This window comes from Taeniopygia guttata, chromosome 7 (genome assembly GCF_048771995.1).
Source record: "Taeniopygia guttata chromosome 7, bTaeGut7.mat, whole genome shotgun sequence".
Classification (NCBI taxonomy): Eukaryota; Metazoa; Chordata; class Aves; order Passeriformes; family Estrildidae; genus Taeniopygia; species Taeniopygia guttata.
In genome coordinates, this window is record NC_133032.1 from 35535988 (window position 1) to 35560683 (window position 24696).

At 39.3% G+C, this 24696-nt stretch overlaps 1 protein-coding gene and 1 long non-coding RNA gene across 5 annotated transcripts in view; one reads left to right on the plus strand and one right to left on the minus strand.

Annotated features, from left to right (window-relative positions):
* Nucleotides 1-8448, minus strand: part of LOC140684503 (uncharacterized) — a 76772-nt gene extending 68324 nt beyond the window's left edge. Inside the window, exon 1 of one of the 2 annotated variants that reach the window (XR_012056846.1) lies at nt 6467-8448. This is a non-coding gene — a long non-coding RNA (uncharacterized lncRNA). The remainder of the gene's footprint in view (nt 1-6466) is intronic. The other variant, XR_012056847.1, reaches the window with a different exon arrangement.
* ARHGAP15 (Rho GTPase activating protein 15) overlaps nt 1-24696 on the plus strand; it is a 318797-nt gene that overhangs the window by 226586 nt on the left and 67515 nt on the right. The gene's annotated exons all lie outside the window — the stretch shown is intronic.

Here is a 24696-nt window from a genome sequence, read left to right on the forward strand (position 1 = left end):
GTCTACGGGAGAGTTGTGTCCTTAGAGATTGGGTGCTAGAAGCTGGGTGAAATGTCTTAAAGCATTTAAGAAGCATTAGATGCCTGTATTTAGAGAAATTATTAATTGTTCTTGACTACACCATTGGCTTTTTCACTTTAAAAAAAATTAAAATCCCATCAGATATAAGTACATAAAAATGTTGCATACATATTTGGTGGTAAAGCCTTTTCAAAGGAAGGAGCTTTAAGAAATAGTAACATAAAGTGTCACAAGCTACTGTCCTGAACTAACACACATCATATATGCAAATGTAAAGAAAGAGACATTGCTTCCACCTTCTCTTCCAAGTCTGGATTTACACTTTAGATTTATTATTTTGGGGATTATTAAACATATTAATTTAAACACTTGGAGAGGTAGTCACACTGTATTTTAATTTAGAAGTTATGCATGATACCCGAGTCTTAAAAGTGAGAATGTAGCACAGCTCTCACTTGGGTTTTCAGCTCTCACCCAATGTTAACACCATTCAGCCTGTACCACGCCTGTTGTCAGTACAAGTAACAGGGATTGTTCAGATCTCTCGAGATCAAAGGTCCCATTTCCCAACTCTACTGTAACAATCCCAGCCTAATCAAAGCCCTTCACATGGACAAACACCTCGGGGTGAGTTGGGGGAGTGATGCCTTTTGAAATCATCCTATGAATCCATGGCTCCAATTTCAACGCATTGTCTCTTCTTTGTGTAATTACTGTTATTATTTGTACAACATAGCATGGTCAAATTTTGAAATAGTAAGGATATGGAGAGTTGAATATAATGGAATAAATATTTTATACTATTTCCCCCTTCTTCTTCAGTGACAGTGTCCAGTTCTGCTAGTTTATATTCTTTTCTGTGTCCCTTTTTGCACACTTTTTTCCCCATTGCCAGCTGACATAATGTGGGAGACTTGGCTCATCCATGGCTTGCACCCTGGCCTGACACTGGGAAGCACATGGGCAGCAGATATTTTGGGGTGACAGTAGCCTGGAGTTAGGTTATGCCAAAATCCTGACATAAACCTCAGCAGAATCTAAGTATGGCATTCCTCACCTCTCCCTAGCTGAATAAAGGTGATAATAAAAAGCATCTTTAACCTGAATTTTGCAGGTTTGCATCATGTTACCAGAATTTGCCATAGTTGTTTCTATCACACTTTTAAATCCCATGATTTATAAAGACTGGATTGGGTGTATGTTAGAAAGAGGGGGAAAAATATCTCTTGCAAGAGACTAAGATGCAGTGCTTTGCTGGATTTGTACTTCTTGTAGTACTTTGGAGAGGTCTTGTTTTCTTATATGATTCTTCTTTTTTTTCCTGTCTTTTTCCTTTTTTTTTTTTTTCCCTTTTCCTGGTATAATCAGATAATTAAAAAACAAACAGGGATTTCAAAACACATTGCCATCAAACACCATTATGTGCTTATGATACAGAAGATTGAGAACAACTTAATTAAGTAGGTAGCAGCAGTGAAGAGAAGATGGACAGAGGAGATTATTGGTTTTTGGAGGAACTTCCTTTGGCTGGTGTTGGGTGCCTTTCTAGAGGCAGAGCACTGATGGAAAAGGAAAATCCAGGAGGGAAATGGCAAGCAGATTACATCACTGCAGAGCTGAAAGCTGTTCCTTGCTATAAGAAAAGTTTAACTGCTTGCTCAGGGTTTTGTTCCAGGATAATGTTGACATCAGCTGAGAAGATGGGATAACGAGTTTCAAATAAGTAGGAAATCAGTACATAGCATCTGAATAAATTTAGGTGGAGCTGCATGATGCCAGACTTGAGATCTGTAAGGGTGGAATGGGATGGAATTGATTCTGTCTAGAAAACAAGGTGTGCATTTGGGAGGGGGAAAGTGGAGTTGTGAAACTGTAAGGACATCTGAACTGAAGGAGGATAACAAAAAACACCCAAACAGCTAAAAAGCAATACCAAGGGCTTCTGGTATCATCTGCTGAATTTGAGGAAAGAAAACTTGTTTTTCTGTGCTTAATGCTTTGGATAGATAAAGATGCTACAGCAACTTAGAGATACGTATTTTTGAATCAGAGACACATGATAAAGCATCCGAACATAATGCAAATAATTGCAAACTGATGTATCCAGCATTTAATTTTTTTTTAAAGAATAAATAATTTAGCTTTACACATGGGCAATCCTTGCTAAAAATTGCAAATCAGAAGTCTTCTGTTTGAATGTATTTTATTTTGTTAATGGATTCACTCATGTGAAAGGCATCTAATTGTATAATGTATTATTAGTCATTTTCTTTGGCATGCTATTAACTTTAAATAATTCTAATATTTAACATTTTATAACATGCACAACAAAGTTCTATCTCCAGCAAAGGAAAAGAACATGCATTAATAATAAAATTTTCATGGCTCTTTCTACTGTGTATGTTGTGATACATATTTGAGCAGAAACATGGAAAATTGAAGTGTAGAGCAACAAAGCCTGTTAGCATTTAAAGAATATACATTGTAATACGCTGTGGTCCTGTAAATACAAGAGCTGGGATATAATTCAGTACAATTAACTTATTTTAAGATTGAGTCAGATATAAAGTGCGATAGGATATAACTGAGTGCATCTACTTGATGTCTGCTCAGTGATGGCTGGGCTGGAGTGTATAAAATGGTGATTAATGCCTGCTAATGGAAGTGGTCTCCACCACAAGTTGTGAGCACTGGGCTTGTGGCTGGCTACAAAAACCACACAGAGCAACACTGATAATCTCCAGTAAATCCCCAAGTTTTCCTGTGCTGGAAATAAGATGACAGGTCACATTAGAAATTTTCTCCTTATGGCGTTTTTGGGTGTTTTTTTTTTTTTTCTTTTTTTATCTTTTGTTTTAGTAGGTCAGATCTTGTTCCCGTGTGTTGTGGAAGTATTATGGGAATGAGCAGTGTCTAAGCTGCTTAACAAATGCACACTTTCCCCACACCAATCTGTTTTCTGGGGACAGCCAGGCTAGTGTTGTACAGCATCCTCTCGGTTGGGTGCTATTAATGTTAATAAAATGCACTTAGCACTTAACATCTCGGCATCTCAAAAGAGCTTGCAAAGCAGCATCATTATCTTTACATTATGGGTACGGAAAATGAAGGATAGGGAGAGTGAAAGATTTGCCCAAGTTTCCATGGTAAATCAGTGACAGAGCCAGGAGCAGAGCCAAAATCTGCTGATTTATAGTCGGTCTCCTATGTAGTGTGCCGTGCCATTTCACCAAACTCCATTTGCCAAGTCCCTACTGTGTACAGAGACTGCGGATGAGGCTGCAGTCACCCTCTGAAATGTGGATTTGGGGCTCTGGATAATGCAAAGCCAAATTAGGTCTTCAAATGTGAGTCTCCCCTGTGATGCTTCTCCAAGTGCAGTGCCACCTGTGCCACAGGCAGCAGGGCAAAGATGAATGAATAATTGAAATTCCTCTGTGCTGGGGCTGCAGAGTAAAGGGACCCAGTCCTTGAGGACCCCCAGGTATGTTTAAGGTGGGAATGAGCTCCTGGTTTGCATTCCTGTGGTTGCAGGGATGTGTTGCCATGCATCGTGTTTGGCATGACTAAGCCTCATGGAGCTGTGTGCATTTTGTGAGTATTTTGCAGTCAGCTTTGGAAATGACTCCATCCAGATAATATATGAGCAGATATGTATGTTGAAGGGCTTGTGCTAACATCTCTGTGAGATACCAAAATATTGCTAGCTATGTTTGGTAAGTAGGAAAATGAGGAGCTGAGTAACATGCCTACAGAAGTTTGTGATGATTCAGGGATACAAACCAAGTCTCCTTGTTTCAAACCTCTGCCCTAGCCCCAGGGTCTCCCTCCTTTTCACCTCCCTTAGGAGGTAAAATATGGATCAAAAGCTAAAAAGGACGAGCTGTCTTCCTGGCAGACTGGATCACAGGAGCAAGCTTGGGTTTGGTCATTGTGCTGAGCCCTTGTAAGTGAGAATCCTTCTCCCAGTAGTGAAGCAGCCCTGCACTTTCCCCTCACACTTTTATGCCTCTGTTTACAGTAATTGCATCAATTGTAAATTGTAATGTCAGGGATTCATGCCTTTGGTGTGTTTGCATGTGTGTACCTGTGTTTCAAGAGATCTCCCTTGACGTGCAAATGTGCGTAGCAAACAAGGCAATGAGGAATCATTAATGTGAGGGGAAAAGGAAAATGCAATGCCTTCCAGCTCTCTGATCACCTTCCTGGGACTCCTGCTGGGACAGAGCCTGCCTGCTGAGAAGCTATGGCTGGAGTCCTCTAATTTTCAGCTTAAACATAATCCCAGGCCCTGAGTTACCTCCAAGGGAGTACTTTTCCTCTGCTGAGCCCCCATGCTGGCCTGCACTGCTCAGTCCCACCCATGGTACAGGCAGCATTTATCCTTAGCTTTCCTTCTGCCTGCTGGATAACCAGTTTTATCCACCTCTGGTCCACCTTAGCCAAGTCTGAATTTACTGGGTGCTACCTGCAGTTCCCATAGGATCATGGAATATCCTGAGTTGGTGGGACCCACAAGAATCATCAAGTCTAACTTCTAAACTTACAGTTTACTGCAAAGGTGCTGCAATCCAGGCACCTACTTATTTTCTTGCTACTACTTTACTAAAGATTTGGGGTCTTGCTGTAGAGATGAGGCCACATCATGCCATGATTTGATATCAATACCAGTTGATGGCTGTTTGTTCTCCAAGAGGCATTCTGGCTTCAGGCTTTGTGAATAGGTGTGTGTGCGTGTGTCTGAACTCAGCTTGGCTGTTCACAGCTCCACAAATCTACCTGTGTCTGCACACAGCTTGTCGGGTTTGGTTTTCTTTCCCCCACCCTGTGTGTAAATGGGCCCTAAAAAATCTGAGTTACTGTTTCTCTCTCATCCTGGTGAGTGATATCAGAGTGCTTTCAAAGACTTCAGGTTTGCAGTGGAGCTCATACTGCTGTGTGATTTTGTTTGTCTGTGTTGTTGAAAATGAAGAATTTAGGTTGGGCTTTGTATGAAAAAAGCTAGTGCAAGGTGGATGACTTTATTATAAATCCCTATGCATTTCAAAGCCTCAGTTGGAAGAGAAAGCAAGATAGCAAGAACCACAAACATGGGTTGGATTATTTCTTGTTAAGCAAATGTAATACTGTGAAAGATTGACAGCACGGGAAACTGGAGTCCTCCATTTATCCACACTTCATTCCTAATATCTGGCTTCAACAGCAGATTGTAACCATAGAAAGGCTATAGACTCTGGGTGAAATGGCACTCCCTTTTGGATCCAGTTTTATAAAAGAAAACAATTATTCACAGAATGCGTGTCTTTATTCTTTATTGCACATTTCAAAGTCCCCATGAATACTCATTTGCATGTGACAGCTAATGCTGCATCTTGTATTGGCCAGTAAGAGGCATGATTGCACTAAATTGGAAGCAGCAGGCACAGGTTTTCTTTTAAGGATGGGGGTGGGGGTAGCCATCCACTCGTACTGTTCTCAAGTCTTCAGTCAAAACGGTTTTAGAACAGTTGCAAGTCTAGTTACTGGGATAATAAATCCCAAATTAACTGAATATGCAGATTTCACTTCCATTAGGTTACACTCTTTATCTTTTGTTAACAACCTCAACTTTTTAAAGCAATGGAGAAGTGGGGAATTGAAAATACCGAACTGGTACTCCAGGAGTGAAAAAGGAGGACAGTAACGTGCCCCAAAACTGTTGTTGTTGTTATTTCTTTTCCCCTCTCTTTCTTTTTTATAAGATAAACCCAGATAAATATATTTTCTCACCCTGCATAATTTTTTCCAAATGATCTTGTTATGTGACTGACAACAGGATAGCAGAACCCCAGCAATGCAGAGAGGCTGCTGGCAGCATTGCTCACAACAAAATTCTATGTACACAGCAGCCACAGAAAACATTTATTTGGTAGCACATTCCTTTTTCCTTTAGAAACGCATGCAGCTTCGACTCAGGAGCACGGGGAGATAGCGAGATAAATACTCCTATGGCTCCTGTGTAATCTCTTTGAAAATTATCTGGAATATAATGGGGACAAAAGCAGCTCCTTGAAAACTACCCGAAACTCACTCTTTTCTTAAATGCAATCTCCCAGCATAATCAGAGAGCAGAGCAGCTAGCTGTGAGGAGCGAGGAGATTAACGAAAACACCTTGAAAAGGTTTAGTACAAAAAAACAGTGTATTGTGACCATTCCTTTCTAAAAAGTTAAAATTGAAAGTTGCTGGTTTTTCTTTTTTTTTATTCCCCTCCTTTTACCCGACAGCTCAAGGCTGTCACACTTTTCGTTTGAAAGCCCTAAAATGCATAAGAATTGTAGCTAGAACATCAGAAAGTTATCATGCATGCAGTTGAACAACGAGATTACCTACAGTACAGATTTTTTTTTTTCCCAGCAAGAAAACTATGTAAAATCATTGCATTCCAAGTAACAGACAAGACTTACTTTATAAGATGGATTTCAAAAGATCTGGAGGCTTCTGTTCCTTATAAAACTGCGCCAAAGACTATTTAAGTGGCCAGTAATATAAACATTATGCTACTAACACTGAACAGTTTATCACATAAATATAATTGTCTTCTTTTAGAAGAATAATAAAAGCCGAATCCATATGTTACACATTATTTAAAATTGTTTTCTGCAAGATGTATTAATCCCAGCGAAGAAGCAATTCTTCTGCTATAGAAGTAGAACAGCAGTTTTATTTTATTACATTGTCATTGTTTAATTTGTTTGTTCCCGGTAGTAGTTTCACAGATTTTTATGAACTGTTACTTTTATGGAAAGTCAAGTTACAAATGATGGACGCTGTTTGCTTGCAGGAACAGAAAGGTCATGAAGGTAGATAATGTATTTATTTATTTACTTACTGTACTCCACCTTTTTTTTTTTTTTTTTCTTTTTTAAATCCCTCAATTCTTAGCAGAAGCTAAAATAACTTGTGGTTTTTAGACCCAGGAGGCACATATTTTGATATTGCTCCTCAGAAGCACTGTTAGCTCTGCAGTCTATTCAAATTTGGGAGTAGAATTTAAAGCTCGGATAAACAACGTTTGGTAGCAATGGCTGTGCAGAGCTTACAGTTTATCTTTAGAGAAATGTGATCTTGCAGCTAACTGTCATTTTGCCTATTTGTTTTTATGAATTTGAGCTGAACACTAGAGCAGAAACTTGTTTGCTAAAAAAAAACAGTTCCACTCAGGACTAAAATTATTTTCCATTGATTAAAAAATAACTATTTTTTTCTAGGTAGTGTAAGGCTTAATTTTGGATTCTTCTGTTCTAGAATTTAAAGTTAACTGTTATGTGCAAATCTGAACTCTAGATTACTCACAGTGTAGCCTAATGACAAGATGAGACTTTAAATAACTTTAATACAAAAAGCAGCTCTCAAAAATTGATTGTAAAAATGCAATGCAGAAAAAGGGCTTAAGCTGCTGAAATATTTTGGGCATGTTCACATCTGTAAATGAGGCTGAAATATCTGGCCTATTTAAATAGGAGAAAGTCTAAAAATATTTTCTTTTAAAGAAATTAGTTTTATCAGCCTCACCAATAAAGCAGTCTTTGTAAGGCACCTAACAAAGTAAATGTAAAAGGAAATACATAATGTCAATTTTTTAAATTATTACAATTTTAATACAAATCAAAATCAAAGAAAAGAAAAATATTAAAAATAATTCATTTTTGTTTCATAGTTAACTCACCATTATCAAATATGGAAAATACAAGAGAGGCTTTTTGACCTCAGAAACCTAATGTTTGGTTGCAAGAACTGAAAAAAAAATTTCTCTGTGCTAGAAAATGAACTCTGTCTGCCTGCTTTTAACCAGAGTCTTCCTCAGCTGGAATACCACCAACTTCATTATTTGCTATCCATATCCCAGTAGAAAGTACACTGCCATGGCTTGTTCAAATCATGGGCAGATCCCACCAACAGTTATTATCAGAATTTCATTTCATTTTTTTAAATGGGTTGTGGTTTGAACAGTGCTTTTGACTGAAGTTAGTCACCAGCAATGCACAATCTCATGTTTTCTCTGTGCTGCTTCACTTTTAATCAGTCCAGTTTTGATTAAGATATTTTACCTATGTAAAACAAATAACCACATCCTTTTTTTCCTCTTTTTTCCTCTGTTAATCTTGGTATACTTTCTTCAAACTGCATAATGTGATGTGCATTAATAGATACATATTTGTCTAGACAAATCTGTGTTTAAATAGATGCTAACTGTGGATATTGGAGGCTCAGTGTTGACTCTTTGTGGGCTCTGGTGTCAGTTCTTTTCTTTGTGCCTCTGTTTCTCGCTGCACCTTTTGTCTGCATTAACTGCTTAGATCACAAACTTTTTCCTCACTCCCACAATGTGCTTTTATGATGCCTGACACAATGAGGAATGGATCTGATGAGGACATCTTGTCACTCCTGTAGTTATAATAATCCAGATGGTGATACCACCACCAAAAGTATAATAACAATAATAGTAATAATAATAAACTACCAAAAACAACAGAAACCAATAATAATCATCATTATGTTATTTTTCCTACAAGCGTTCACAGCCCTGGCTGTAAAATCTTCCCCTTACAAAATCTATAAAAACTCAGTAAAAGTTTTAATCAAGGAAGCTTTAAGAATGTGTTTATTTATTTAGATTTTTCATATTAAGGAAAGGAATTGTGTTTGTCGGCTGCAGTTTTAGAACTAACAAGATGAGTTTCAACATGGCCATGAAAAATCAAACTCATTGTCTCACATTACCATATATATTGGCCTAGACGTATATGTGTGAGGTTTCTTGTTTGTTTTGGGGTTTTTTTTGCTGTCAAGGAAATTACAGCAACACATTTTTATTTCCTTTGTCTTTCTGACAGAGTGGGATACACTCGGGTCAAATGTTGAACTCCATTTTATATTATAAATACATTTTAGATTAGGGCATACTTTTTGCATATGTAAGCAAGATTATTAGGAGGTGTTCTGGTTGCTCTTCAGCCTGAGAATAGTTGTTGACACTTCATTAGAGAATATCTGGGATATTTTTAACCCAGATTGGTTCAGTGACCCAGTTTCTGGCTGGTGTAGGTGCAATCCAGGGGACAGTGACGCACAGCTCAGAATGAGTGGGTCGGGCTGGGCAAGGGCTTTTTTAACAGGCATTGAGCACCATCAGCAGCAACTTGTCCATCACTGTGCTGAAACCACCCAAACAACTGCCCAGGACTGTTAAATGGAAATTTCTCCTCCTTAACCATCCCATCCCTGAGGAATAAATAGACCCTACGTGGGAACTGGGAAGGATTACACAGTGGTGGAGGAGCACAGGCAGAAAATAATATGGGCTGGAGCTGGAAGGAGTCTGTGTGGAGGGACTTTCCATCAGTAGGTGTAGGAAAACCATTTTTGGGGCTGAGAAGCAGGAAGGTGCTGCCTCATTGGGTACTCCGTGGAGCCAGGGAGGAAGAGGAGATGAGCAGGTCACAGGAATACCCAGGAGATTTTGTAAATAATCCCAGTTCTGCTGCTTCTGGGGAGTAAAACAGTGGGGACATTCCTCTGCTGAGCTTGTATTTCAGCCCTGCCAGCCAGGTCTCCTTGGGGAAGCCACCACGGAGCCAGGGCTCGTGTCCGGGAGCGTCCCAGGAGAGGTGGGGGAGGTCGGGCTGGGGAAGAGCCAAAACTCCAGAGGAATGGTGTGACGGGAGGAATGGGAATGGGAGGGCATCGCTGAGATCACGATTTGGAAAATGAATAAACTTGGCCTGGATTCATCTCGCGTCAAGCCCCGGCCTCAGATCTCCTCCCAGCAGGCGGGCACAGAGCAGAAAGGAGCTGGGTCCAAGAGTACCCACTGGTAAAAAGGACTGTGCTATATTTGAAACCTCTTCTGCCTCTGCCAGGTCTGCTGGTGTGCTTTGCATAGGAGGGGAAAAAACATATTTCACATGCACGCTGTTGATTTACTGTCACAGGGCCAGGGTTCAAATTTTATTCTAGTCAGATACCAAAACTTTGGATATTTCTCTTAATTTTGTGAACCCTTAATAGCTTTCAAAACTGGACTTAATATTTCCTAAGAACAAAGTTTCTCAGGATATTCTCTGTACCTTCGTAGGCTGGCAGGAGATACCGTGAGAACTATCATTCTCATATTAATTTGATATTTTTGCTTTAAAGCAGATTCTGTGAGTGGGAGAGGGAAGGTGGAATTTAGATCCTTCAGAATTATTTGGCTCTGCATCTATTTATGCCACAAATAGATAATATTTCAGTGAAATGACTGAGATTTGACTTTTTTGAAATGCTCTTGCCTGTCTTTGGCATTTCTATTTAGAAATAACCCACTGGCTTTAAAACAGATGTGATCCTCTGTGCTTTTGGATGCCACCTTAATGCTCCTGAGCTTCTCAAACTGTGTTAAAGTCCTTTCACAGGAGACTCTGGATGTCACCAAAGCTTCCCAGCATCTGGCAGGAGCAGTTCTTAGTTCTTTGTGGCAGGCAAATCAACTGGCAGTGATGGTGATGGGGTTCCCCTTTCCTAAATCATCATGTCCATAGAGGGAGTGGGTTGGGGTTGAGGGATGGGATGGGAAGGATTTCCTCACAAACACCTCACAGCTCTCACACACTTATCACATCTGTCATACGTCTCCTTACTTAATTCCCAGAGGCAGGATCCCCAATAAAATAAAATTCCGGGAAGCATTTAATATGAAGGAATAACATCAGCAATGATAGAAATGTGGAGATTTGGGGGGTTTTTGTGGGGTTTTTTTTGTTTGTTTGTTTGCTTGCTTTGGGTACATTTAAATTTTTTTTATTATAACTTCATAAATATCTGTTCCCAAGGAAAATAATTCCCAAAGGCAAAATGGTAAGGAAGCTGATTCATTTGTCATGGTGTCAAGTTTGTTCCTGAACGGAAGGATTTCCCGTGTACTTAGCAAGTGAGAGAAGTCTGATTAAGGCTGAGAATCTCCTGCTTAATTAAGCTTCTCTACACCCCTTGAGGGCAAGCACTGCCTTCATTTTACATATAGGTAAACTGTACCACAGAGAGGTGTAAGAGGCAATTCCTTTTCCCCGAGCAGAGCAAGCCATCAAAGGACAGGGCATCCCAGCAGGTTCTGGAGGAAATCCTCCCCTCCTTCAGCTTTGTGGTGTCAGTGCCTCACCGTGCACATCTTAGACCTTCAAAGCCCATCCCTGCAAGTGTTCAAACACAGTCTAGAACAGCCTGGTCTGGTGGAAGGTGTCCTTGCCTGTGGCAGGGGTTTGGAACAAGATGATTTTTAAGTTCCCTTCACACCCATCCTGTTCTGGGATTCTGATTCTCTGATATTCAACTTTAAATTTTTGGTGCAGGGTGGCTGCAGGCGGTCATGTCTAGGGCAGGCAAGGAATTTGGATCCCACCTGTTTGATGCCCTTCTCCAGGCTGTTTCCAGAGCTCCCTGCAATCTGCTTTGGAGTTGATTACAAGGGAGCAGTTGGGGCTGCACAGGCTGCCAGTGGTGGAGTGGGATGGGTATCCCCAACTCACCTTTTTTGCTCTCCAGGAGAAATCTTGATTTCTTCTAATAGAATTAACAACCCCACTTGCAATTTCCAAGGGTATCTTTGGTGCTCTCACACTTGAAAACACTGCTGACATGTAGGTTGTGTGTCTATTTACTCCCCTGCTTAGAGTAACTACAGAAATAAATTGTAATAGAAAATCTACATAGTATTGTATTGAAACAGAGATAAAATTATTGCAAGCATTTGACATTATCTTCTTTTTTTCTTTGCTATCAATATTTTTTGTATACTCTTTTTACAGACTGCACTAATTATTTTCCTGTAAAATCCTGTGCCATCAAATAGACTAACACATGAGCCATTCCTCTCTCTGAGTCTTTTCATTCTTTCTTTTCTGTGAGTCACATCAGCGACAGCAGTTAAGTAAATCAAAGTTTTTAAGACTTGGGGAAAAATTGTCATATGCAGCACACAAAACCAGCTACTGTATTTCAAAGTTTTGGTTGAAGTAACAATATCAAAGGGTCTCTGTCATATGGGAATCTTTTTCTCTCGCATTCCTGCACTATATACTATTAAAAGGCTTTAGTAAGTGAAGCAAAGTAAACCCGAAGTGCCAGTTTACTGCTGGTGGAAAAAAAAAAAAAATAGCAAAGTAGCAGCAGAAACAAACCAGAACCAAATGAATCTTTCCTGTAGATGTGGCTCATGTGTGTGTGTCTGTGCCTGTCCTTTGCTTTCTCCTCTTCCTTTCCAACAAAAGTTGTGAAAAAGCAAAAAGTCTCAGAGAATTTCTGCTCTAATTATTTTGAAGTTCTCTGATCAACTCCCTATATCAGCAAAAGAAAACATTTCAGACCTTTCTTGCCAGTGGATTCAGGCTGTTCCTTTTCTTACTGTTTGCAGGGTGTGCTTTAAAGAGAAATTGAATAAAACTCTGCTGCTGTTTATCTTTTTGCATAAATTTCAGAGGAAGAAAGTCTTTGGCTTTGCTTTGCAGAGTCAGACACTTTAATTTGGGGGGAGCAGAAGATGAGTAATTTAAATTACTTTTTTTTCGTCCTCCATCCAGCAGAAAATGTTCCTTCACAAATGGCCTTTGCTTTCTCCTCTAGTCAATAAATCACAGGAGGCCCCAACCTAGTAAACCTGCCTTGGACTGATGCTTTATAAGCACTTTAGAGTAGTAATTAATCAACGTGCCACTCTTCAGCACAAAGCATAAGTAATAGGAAGCGAGACAGGTAACGTTTTGTACAACCAGCCTCTGGCAGAGCAGTGCCCTGCAAAACCCTCCTTGCACAGAGGAACCTTCCTGGGCTTTGCTCTTCCAGCAGAAAGTACAACTGGCCTTGGTGGCCACTTCTTCTTCTCCCCGTTGCCATATCATGGGGTTTTCCATATCAGCATGTTCCACTCCTCTTTTCTGCAGGAACACATGTGAAACTTTGAAGAACACATATAAGTCTTGTGAAACTTTGAAGAATACATATATGTCTTATGAAACTTTGAAGAATACATATATGTTTTATTCCTTCACAAATACAAATTATCTATGCTTGGGTGAGATATCCTTCCTTGGTGGTGAACTTTTACTTATATGAGGAAAGCGTAGGAATGTTTGAGAGTAATTACTTCCCCAAAGTAAGTAAATTTAGCCTTTAATTAGATGCCTTCCCTTTGTTTATTTGATATTTTTGTGTTTATTTTCTTGGTTGCAAACAGACTGCTTAAACAGTGAACTGCAGAGGGAAAATACAAATATTCAGGGAATAAGGTACTGGAAAAGGAATATATGTTTTATGCCATCCACTGGCCTCAGTCAATAGGAATATTATCACCTTTTGGTATGTCTGCAGTGAAATTGCACCTTTTACCAATATCTGGTTTGATTTAGTACTGAAAGAGGAATGCAAAGCTTTTAGGTTTCAGCTATTCTTTATGGTATATTTTTCTGATGAATCAATACAAAGAAAGTAGCTCTTGACAAGTCACATTTTTCCACACAGTGATCTCTTGTTAGAGACCTGTGAGACTGCTATAATTTCCTTCCCACTACTTTTCAATGAATTCCATGCATGTGAAAGAGAAAATGGATAGTGGAGCCTGAGTTCCTGCACTACCCCACTGTGCAGGTACTCAGAGGAGGATGGAGACTTACCCTGGGATTCCTTACATTGCTCTTCTGCTATACATTAGTTTTAATCTTCCACTGAGCAAAATACAGGCTTTTGTAAAAAAAATAATGAGAGCTAGGCCTTTGGAAGCTTTATGGTATGGGTCAGATTTACCTTTCAGTATCCTGATGCAAAACCCTGAGATCAGAGGAGCTACTCCAATGCAAAACAGGTGTGCACATGCACATACACAGAGACAGAAACGTGTATTTCTTTTCTTTAAAAAAAAAAAATTAAAACTCAGACCTTAACCTCTGCCAACATAAACCTTTGTTAATGTTACGTCACTGCTTCCATCAGAGTTTTTACTGGCAGGGTCTCATCAATTAAAGGTGAAGAAGATCACTAGATAACCAATCTTAATTTTTCCCCAAAACAACTCCTTAGTCAGCCTATGCAAATACGATATCCAGGCACTGCAACTCCACAACAAACTTCTCTTCTGCTTAAAAATATGTGAGCATCTACAATACACTCATCCATTTCATGGGGATCACATGCACAGTTTTAGCTCTGACCTAGAATGAATTAGCTTCTATTCCCAAAGCTATATATACAGTGTTAAGTTATCTGGGGTTAATTTGCTGGAAAAAGGATTAGAAACGAGTTAAGTTTGTGTCTCTGAGAAATGAAGATTTCGTCTCGGTTGTTTATGTGTAGGCATCGAAAGAAATCTGGAAGCAACAGGGTATGTGGAGGAAGAGGGAAAGGGTTACAGCCTCGAGTTTCCCGAGAAGCACAGCTTGCAGTTCTGCTGCGGAGAAGGTTCCTCCATCTGGCAAGCCTCCTGGGATGCCAGACTGGAGCAACCAGTTTGCAGGAGCTGCACGGGGGGACACCTTCCCTGGCCGTCCATCACCGCAGCCAGCCCCGCACCGGTGCCAGGGCTCTGCTCCCACCCATCAGCCTCCCACCAGTGTGCTCTGGGCTGGGAGCTGGGGAGCAGAGGGCCGTGTGTGCAGAGGTGGTGGTTGGTAAATCTCTTGGAAAGGCAGGGATACACCCTCGGTGCGCTCCAAGTAGTGTGGGTCAGTGTGTGAACGAGCCCGAGGAAAAACATGGGGGAATTAAAGCAACTATCACAGCAACAAAGGGAGTTCCTTGGGCTGCTTCTTACACAGACTAAAATTAGGGTATGGCAAATAAAATAAGGCTTTTTTTTTTTTTTTTTTTTTTTTTTTTTTGTCTTTTAGTGAAACATTCCTAAACTGCAAAATATGGAGATGGCAGTTGCTGTGAATAGAGAGTTACAAGCCTTTCTTCCCCCACGCCCCCCACCCAGTTCCCAAGTAGAATTTCCAGTGGCATTTTGCAGTAAAGGAATATGCTGAAAACCAGTTGTGCTTTAAGAAGGGGATTTCTGTAGAAAGCTCAGTGCTCCGTGCCTGTCTTTCCTGTCTTACCTGGAAACAAAATTCTACCTCACAGTGTGAAATAGCCTCACTTTCTGCCCAAATTGCAAAGGAACCTTAACTATAGCATTTCTGATAATGCTTCCATAACGTGTGTGTGTGTGTTCTCTGAGGCATTCATTTGGCTGGCACATTGGAAAATGGTTAACACAGTGAATGTGGGGTGTCATTTTTGTAGTGGAGAATGTGTGCCAGAAGAATTCAACTGTAACCACTAAATATTTGCTTAAAAATAATTTTAACCATCTGGACTCCTTTTTTTCTTATTATTCTTATTCTTCTTTTGAGGTGGGGTGAGAAGGGAGTATTTTAATAGGAATGATTTGTGGTTACAAAATGAATTTGGTTAATTTGGTTACCACCCCCATTTATATGATGACTACAAATAGTCCCTAACATCTGAAGTTTTAAAGAACCAGCAGATTTTTCTCTCTTGAGCTTCAGAAGCTGGAAACAAACTTACAAAAGACAATAAATTGTTCTTGATGGAATAAATAGTTTGTGGGGTTGCTATTGTTCCTCTTGACAATACACTAACATGTGCTAATAGGGGAAGAATTGAAGAGCTTGCGTAGTAGAGTCTCTTCTGCCAGGCAAAATTTTTCCACTTCGGAGCAGGAATCAGGTTCCCTATCTCCCAGGGCAGGGAAATGTGAGGCTGGGATTCCCAGGAGGCAGCACCTGCTGCTCACCCCGGTGCTGGGAGAGCTCCAGGGCCCTTCCACTGCAGAACCAGCTCTGGGAGAAGCTCAGAGTAACCTGCAAACCTGTCCCTAGACAAGTCTGATCAGAGTTTGTTTCAAAGATGGGCTAACTGGGATAACTTTTTCCCTGACTAGAACAAGGATGTTTGCTAAGAGCAGGGCTGTAATAGGAGTTTTCATGACTTCCATACTTACAGGGATTTTTTGTGTGTCTTACTTAAGAACATACACCTTGTTTTTAAATATTCAGAGTTCAGGAACAGATTTTTTGGTTCTGAATCCAGTTAAATATAGTTAAATATAGGCAGTAGCTGTACAAATTTGTATGTTCTCTGTGCCTTGCCTTAGCATATTAAATGAATGTTTTATGGAGTCTGCTATAAATACATCTGTTAAAAGATTTTTATCATGCTTTGAAATGCCTGAGATTTAACTGCTACCTTTGTGCACTAATGATGTACTAGTGAATGTTCACAGGAGATAAAATAAACCTAGAGAAATAGGGAAACTTGCATGTAGTGCTCTTGTTTTAGTAGCTCTCAGAGCTACTTTTCCTCTGTTTTCTCATACGCTGCAGCACTGGTTTCATCCAACTCATGGTACATTAGGAACAATTTAGTATCATTTCATTTAAAATATGCAAGCTTTATATCGAGAATAAATGTGTAGCCACAAGGTAAAATTAAAAAAAAAAATATTAGTCTCATCATTAAAAAAAGCCTTTAAAGTTTCCATTATCCATTATGTCAGGTAGCAAATATCTTCTCAATGTAACTCCAGACATTAAATCTGTCAAGAGGCATGCAGTAAAATAAATGTCTGGGATACCTTCATAAACAAAAATCTTATTTCCATAATTCATACAGCTGGCTGGCATTTATTGGCACGTCAGGTGCAATGGGGACATTTCAGGAACATTAACATGTACAGCATCATTTGTCAACAAAGCAACAATGTAAGCAAATCGTTCAGAACTCATACAGATTTACAGCTTTCTCTGCCAGCTGCTAATTACGGTGTGCTCTGCCTATTTGGTATGGTCTTTTTTATTGGAAAATGACAAAGGGGTTATGGTATCCCAGTTTGGAATATAGATGCGCTTTTAGTAATAATATGAGTGGTAATATGACTACACAGCCTGGAGTTTTGATCTAGTTGTGCTAGTCTGATAATTGACCGGTTCTGATTGATGGAGGACAAAGAGAAATTCACAGGGATATTTACTTACTTGTAGAAGTAACCTCTGCAAACAAAGAAATAATAAAATACCAGAGATCATGAAAAAGTATCCTTGCTTTAATATTGTTTTTTCCTGCTGAACATGACAGGGAAAATTCAGACCTCACTGAAAACCTGATCTGTTTATCGAGCAGTGCTCAGCAAGCCCTATATGTTGCAGGCTGGCAAATATAGCAGAGTCCACTTTGATAAATAAAATTAAACTTTGAGCATTTTAAACAATGCAAAGGTTAAATAAAAGCTAACAGTGCCATCAGTAAGGGCCAAAAGATGTGCTAATGATCTGTTTTCAACATCCTCTGTGTCTATCTCCATTTCTCTCCCTTTATTTGTTGTGTGTGTTCATGAATGTATGTGTTTTTGCAAGTTAGTGACAGCAAGTCAGATCTACTTTTTATTTCCAAGCTTTGGCCAGTTTGCATTTTAATCTCATAAAAATATAATTAGTAGGGCTTTATGCTTCAGTTGTATAAAGTCAATATGCTTTCAGAATTATTATACCTGTTATTCAGCCAAAGGTAAGAGGATTCTATTAGCTAAACACGTATTTAGACACTTAATAAAATCCTTTATTCAGTTCTGTTTCTTAGTTTCAGTTCACGAGCAGTAACCACTATTCTGAGTTAAGATCTTGACCATTTAATTTTTAAGAAAAAAAGTAATTAGACCATATTATGGATTAATCCCTTGCCAATTTTCATTTTTAAATCAAAGTAATTTTAGACTTGGGAACTACATAATTTTATGCAGAAAAAGTATGTTTTGCCAACCTTATTAAAATCTTTAAAGACCATATTTTCTATAGGCTTCCAAAAATTATCCCACAAAAATGTGTGGGTGCACCCATCTGTACACATGAATGGGCAACTAGGATCATAATTATCCACTTTTGCACATGCAAATGGAGGTGTTTAAGCACAAATTAGCTGACCCGAAGATTCTGCTGGTGCATTTCTCTGAGCTGGTTAATACTGTTTTGTTGAATTTCATTATATAGGTTAAAACCTCAGAAAGATTTTTAGATACAATAACTTTTCTGTAAGATATCTGAAATCGCTAGAGTCTGTTAAAAAATGTTTCTGATGCAACAGTGAAATGAGGTGTAGCTTAGTGTGCCAGTTCTTGGGTGTCATTTTGGTTATAACGACTGCATGATTCTTTCAATAAAATAAACTCCATTGGCTCCAGCAGTGATTACTGCCTGCCACTGCTTCTCCAGAAGCAAAATACACATATTCCTACAGGGAAAAACTACTGCACGAGGATTATAAAAAATTGACCATCAATCTAAGTCTGTATGAGCAATCACAGCCGCTTTCGGAGTTATTTTGTATTAGAAGCAATTTACCCATCTGGAAGAACAAAGATATGTGCAAATGCTGGAGTGACTGACTTCCAGCAGATGCTTAAAGAAAGTTAAAATCCCAACTACTTCTGGGGTGCCTGGCCTCGATTTCTGACCTGGAAATTTTCAATATATTGAGGAGTTCTTCCAAATGCTGGGGCAGCTCACTGGTACCTTGGCTTTGTGCTCCCTGCATGCTGATGCTCTCCCCACCACCCCTGGCCAGGCTCCTTGCCCACACAGCTGCACAGGGAAAAGGGGAGCAGTCGTAAAGCTTCTGGAATGAGACATGGAAATTAGTGGCTGCATTGTCTCGGTATTGATTGTGTGAGTATTCTGGGATGGGGTGAAAAATGGGGATGATCGTAGCTTGGCAGGGTGAAAAGGTGAGATGTGGGACAAGGGTACCAATTTCTTGGATGTGGGGCTAAATTGTGGCTTTGTGCTGCTACGTGGCTTTAGGGAAACAAACATTTATCCCAGAGCTTAGAAACCCAAAGGTTAATGACCCCTGGAATTCACATTTACCCCCAATATGGTACCCAAATCTGACAGCGCTGCTGCAAGCCCTGATGGACAAAGACCAGTAAATGGAAAACCAACTTTATACTGTAATTCAAGATTATTTGAATTCACTTTATTTGTGAAATCTTTCCATTTGTCTTCATGCTTTTGTACATTTGAAGAAGAAGTTTAGGCATTCCTTGATCCATAGAGATTGCTTTTCTTCCTTTTCTTCCCTTTGATTCCACTTGCCTAATAATAATGGGCATTATCTTATATCCATATTTAATTTTATTATGTCACTCGCATTGCAAGAAAAGGATGTTCTTTTCAAACATTGTAATGCATTTAGTATTTCACTAGTCATCAGTTAAATCAATTTTTTCCCTTTATTGGATCTGAATTATAAATCAACTAGTCATTGTATGGGATACTGTATATGAATGTACAGTATATCATTATGATGTATCCTATAATAATGTCTCTTAGACATGAAAACTAAAGATGGTGGTTTAAAGTGCTGAGAGAGAAAAAATTGGAAACATCTGTTAGTAGGAAGTAGAGAAGACTTTTCATTAAAGTTTGTCAAGTGTATTTGATAGGAAGAACACACTGGGCTGTATTCTGCCACCCCTTACATACACCCACCCCAGTACCCAGCCTGCTTTTTCTGTCTCATGTAGAAAAGCCAAGATTATGGGAGACACTGAAAAGCCAGCTCGCTACTTTGGTACAGAAGCTCAAAGGATCTGAGATCTGGGGCAGAAAGAAAGTTTTAAGGGAAAAGAGATATTACAATACAGTCAGTTGTGTTTGTGCAGTGGTAAATAGAGCTGTCTTGCTCTTACACTGAGTATTTTAGCAAAATCATTGGGAAGAAGTGGTATGGGATAGGTTTGGGCAAAAGGTCTTTTATTTCCACTTACCCACTACTTGCAGGAAGATGAATCCTTAAAAAAATAATAAAAAAAAATTGAGGAATGCAAAGATTAGTTGTTTGGAGGCTTCTTATGAGCAGGTGTCTCTCCCACGGTACTGTGAACAAGCTAGGGAATGAAAAAAAAACCAAAACAGGGGGGAAATGGTTAAGAACTGTATGTGTGTGTGTGTTTTATCTGAATTGTACAGAAATCCATGTAGGGAGATATGAACTATCTATTTAAGACAATACTACCGAGGCTATTGCACACACGTTCCACTGCTTGTGCTGGTGATGGTGACAGGGATTTTGGCAGTGCCAAACCCATGGGTTACAGCTCTCTCTCTGCAAACCCAACCAGGGGATAGCTAGCTGCTGCTGGCACCACCTCACAGCTTTGTCCTGGGGCTGGATGTGTGGCACAAGTTACATGTTCATCTCATCCCTACATCATTTTTTGCACACTGTTTGCACTTTAGAACTCCTTAGGCACAAGGTGAAATACCCTCGGCACCCACAGCAAAGACCTCTTCTCTGGCTGGTGCAATAGTTTAAAAGCCAATATCTCACCTTGCCTTTGCAATTTTTCCCCATTTCTGCCTGCTCCCAGTGGTCTCTGAGCCCTGCCGTTTCCATGATGATATACAGAACTATAAAATCAGATACAGCAGTCGCAGGGCCCGGTGCGAATTACTCCCCAAGTCAATAGAAAACAGAATATTGCTTATTGATTTGGTCTAGCCTGTTGTGTGGTCGATGGAGAACAAACTAATACAAATAAAATGAATCAATTGGAATCTGGCTGTGGACCTCGGTGAGTCACATGAAGTAGGTTTCTGATATCCTTTATCATCACGCACAGCCAGTGAAACAAGAGTGCTACTGTCTTCTGCTGGCGCGGAGAGTTACCTCAGGCTATACTGAAAAATGCTTTTTTCTTATTTTTAGACCTGAATCAGCCCATGCCAGCAAATGTATTCTTGTGAATACAGATCCTACTTTGTTGTAATGCCCATGGGAAGGCAGTAGTGTAACCTGTTTGGATGCAGCTGCAGACCACCTGTAGAGAAAGTCAAATTAGGGAGAGACCCCACTGTTCTTTGCATTAATGCTTTTTGTGTTGTGGCCTGAATCCCCCTCCCTCCCCCTTCAATGTATCTTTCTCAACTGGGGAGATGGAGAGCACATTTTAAGACCTTCTGTCCATTTAAGGCATCTTGTGATTGAAAGAAGATTTGAAAGACTGTAAAATCTCCCAGTCACCAAAGAGCGATGGTGTGCAAGGAGCCTTAATACTTTCAGGATGACTTTTCCTCCTGGTCATGCAGGTTTGGGAGGTGTTGTCTTTGTGGAAAGGGCTTAAAGGGCACATTTTTATCTCCCTCAAGTAATCTGCATGCTAGGGAAGCCTCCTAGCTTCAGAATGGAAAAGTGGTTGTGAAGAAGTAAAGCCTTAACTTGCCACACTTTTTGTCCCATTGTTTCTAAATAAAAGATGGGCAAACAAAAGGAAATGGCTCAAGTCTAAATGCAGTGCCTGTATATCCTAAGTATCCACATATAAACAGGCACAACCTCACTGATCTTACTTAATGACACCAAAAGTCCTTTTTCCTGCAGATTTTACAGTGGTCAGGACGCAGGGATAGCTAAGCACATAAACAGCTGGTTTGAGATTGTATATCTTTGGTATGAGAAGTAGTTTTAGTTAGTTTAGTTAGTTCTCCTGCTATCTCAGCTGCAACTGCCAGCACTGCTGATGTCTTTAACTTCTCAGCAGATTAGGCTTTTACTCATTTACCAGGTAGCATGTTGCATAGCAATGCAATATTCTACCTTATGTCACATAGAAACTGCCTGCAATGAAAATTTCATGTCATTTCTACTTTTCACCCCATTTCTTCACAGATGAATCCCACTGTTTTACTAATCGTTGACGTACTAGTTAACACAGGCAGAGCTTGGAGATGGAGGTAATGTCATCAAGCCTTGCCTCATTTTAAATTCCTTCCTCTCTCTGGTGATATCAATGTTCGCTGCAGAGACACTGATGATACTGAATTTAATTGGTATTTATGTGTAGGGTCATGGGTACTCTCAAAGAAGTTTCTGTGTAACTTTTCCCTAATTGAAATTAGATTGAAGTGTTGCTGTGTACACTGAGACTTAATGGTGACAACGTTGAGCCAGCTTCGGAGCTCAAATGCATGGCACGCATCCCAAGAAATCTGCTATGATGCTCCCACATACATCTATGCATATTTTTATGGTACAAGAGACATAAGGTGTGGAAAAGGAGCAGTCTCTTTAAGGGGGATGTGGCAACCCTATCTGCCAGTCATCTTGCCTCTGCTGTTCTATTCCTTTTACAGCCATTCTGCCTGGCTGGTATCTATAACATCTTTACATATGTGTCTAATGGCTGCACGGTGATTAAAACCCAGGGGAAAGGGAGAGGACATGGCAGTAATGGACTGGCAGCACTGGTACTATGTGAAAATGCTCTTTGGTCTGATTTGAGGATGTATTTTTCACCACCTTATATTTTAAATAGCATATTATATGAGCAACCTGGTCTGCAAACCATTTTGGGACTCAGTCTGAGGCTCACAGCTGCTGTGCAATGTGAAGGGCCAATGTTGATATTGGCTATAACAAAATGTCACCATTAAATCCCTATTTTGCACCTTATTTTGACTCCAGACCAGTGCATCTTCTCCTCCCTAAAGCTTGTGGAGAGTACAGAAAAGTGAATTGAATTCTACACTGGTAGAAGTGTTTTGACTGGAAGTTTAATTTATAGTAGCTCATAGAATTGCAGTGTGTAATAAGCAATGTCCTTGAACATTTTTCATGTGCTTCTAACTGACTCTCTAAAAAACATTGGTTTCCCTTGTAAAAATCCTTAAACTTATTAAAGAAGAAGCAGTAGTCTGGGTTGGTAGTCATCCCAGTGCTTTAAATACTAGTGGATAATTAGTGACTGGAATAAATTAAATATATTTCAGGTAGAAAGTTGAGGAAGATCACCAAATATTAGCAAAGCTCCAAAATCAAACTACTTTGTGTCGCATGCTGTTTTAATGACTGTGGTTTATGAATGTGCATAATTTGAAAGAGATCACATGTTTCACATAATAAAAATTACTGTGACATAAAATATATATTTTCTTAAAAAGTACTTGTAATATCAAAAGGACTGTGAAGTATTAGCCATTTAATACAAATTTATCTTTTCTTGCAGATGATTACATTTTCATTTTAATTGCTCACATTTTCGGTTCTGATCTTAATGTTTTATAGTAGTGAAGACATGCCACAAAGAAGGAAAGAAAAAAAAAAATATTTTATTTGTTAGTTAACAGTCTTCAGAAGTCCTAATTTGGCCAATGTGTTCTGCTGCAAAGTCTTGGAATGCTGTCTTGCAGTTTCAAAAGTGATCTTATTTGGCTTCCCAGAAACTATTATGCCTGGAGGATGCCATGAGAACAAGGGCTGCCTTGTTAACAAGTAGAAAACTCTCAAAAACAAGATAGGATCCTGATATAAATCATAATTTAGATGCACAGAGCTATGTTCACAACCACAGTAATGTAATTCATTTACATCTAGTTATTACTTATCTCCACCCGAACTCCGAAGTTCAGGAATGCAGCTGCCTTGTGCCTTGTGACTCGTGGGGGTTAGGGAAGAATGACATCACCAAATTTAAGCACATTACCACGCTGACATAGTGGCACCTTGTTTTCCCTTCCGCACATAGAGCGGGGATTGTGTGCTACCCCCCATTCTCCCAAAGAATACCTTTTTTCCCCTTTCAAGCAGCTGCTATATGAAGGGTTGCAAATGTCACTTCAACTAATGATGAATGATGCTTGACCCTTGGACCTGTTACTATGAATTTTATGCAATGCTAAATTAATATGAAAGATCTCTGCTAGAAGACTTCAGCTATTATGCATGCAGCATAAATGATATGTTAAACAATCCAAATTTTTTTTCTCATAACCATGGTAAAATGCAGAGCTGTTTCAACGTTTTTTTGATGTGTATTTCCACTTCAGATTAGTTTCTTTTCTTTCTAAAAATATTTTTGGTAAGCAAATCAGTTTGCGAAAAACATTGTCAAAAGGGCAACTGGCCCACATGTCTTTGTTGTTCACGTTTGAATATAATTAATTATGTAAAGCAATAGTTAGTAGGAGCTTAACAATTAGCAGAATCTGTCAAATAGTCACACAGAAATTACTAACTAATTGAACTATTGGTATTTTATTGTTTCAGAAAGCAGGACAGAGTGTCGTTCCTTTATCTCTTAAATTCGTTATTATCAGAAATCACAATTTTCGAGAAATATATGCCTCCTAATAGGTTAATACATAAATAACCCGCCCAGTAATGCCACAGTGGGCAAAAGTGTTTGAAATAAAACCACCTGTTTTAATTAGTATTCGGATTCATGCTGTTAAAAAATGGTAATCCTCTTGCAGTTATATGACATTTTTAAAGCTTTGAATTTCCATCTGTATCTTATATTATGATGTTTCAGGATTGTCGTGAGTTAATTATGTTAACTTTGGAAACATTGCCTGCATTTAGAATGAAAAACTTCAGCTTGAATAGCCAGGAAAGCAGATGCTATCTTTCTTGTCAACTGCTTTGTTGTGTGATGCCTTGAAACTTTTTTATAAGATTCTGTCTCCAAAAGGAAGTATAAATCTCCATTTATTTGAAATGTTGCTCTAATCTAATCAATATTTTAATATATTTCTCATGGGAGGGACCTGAATGCGTCTCAAGAAACCAAAGACATGAAAATCTCTTATTTTATGTTGAAATCTTCATTATTACA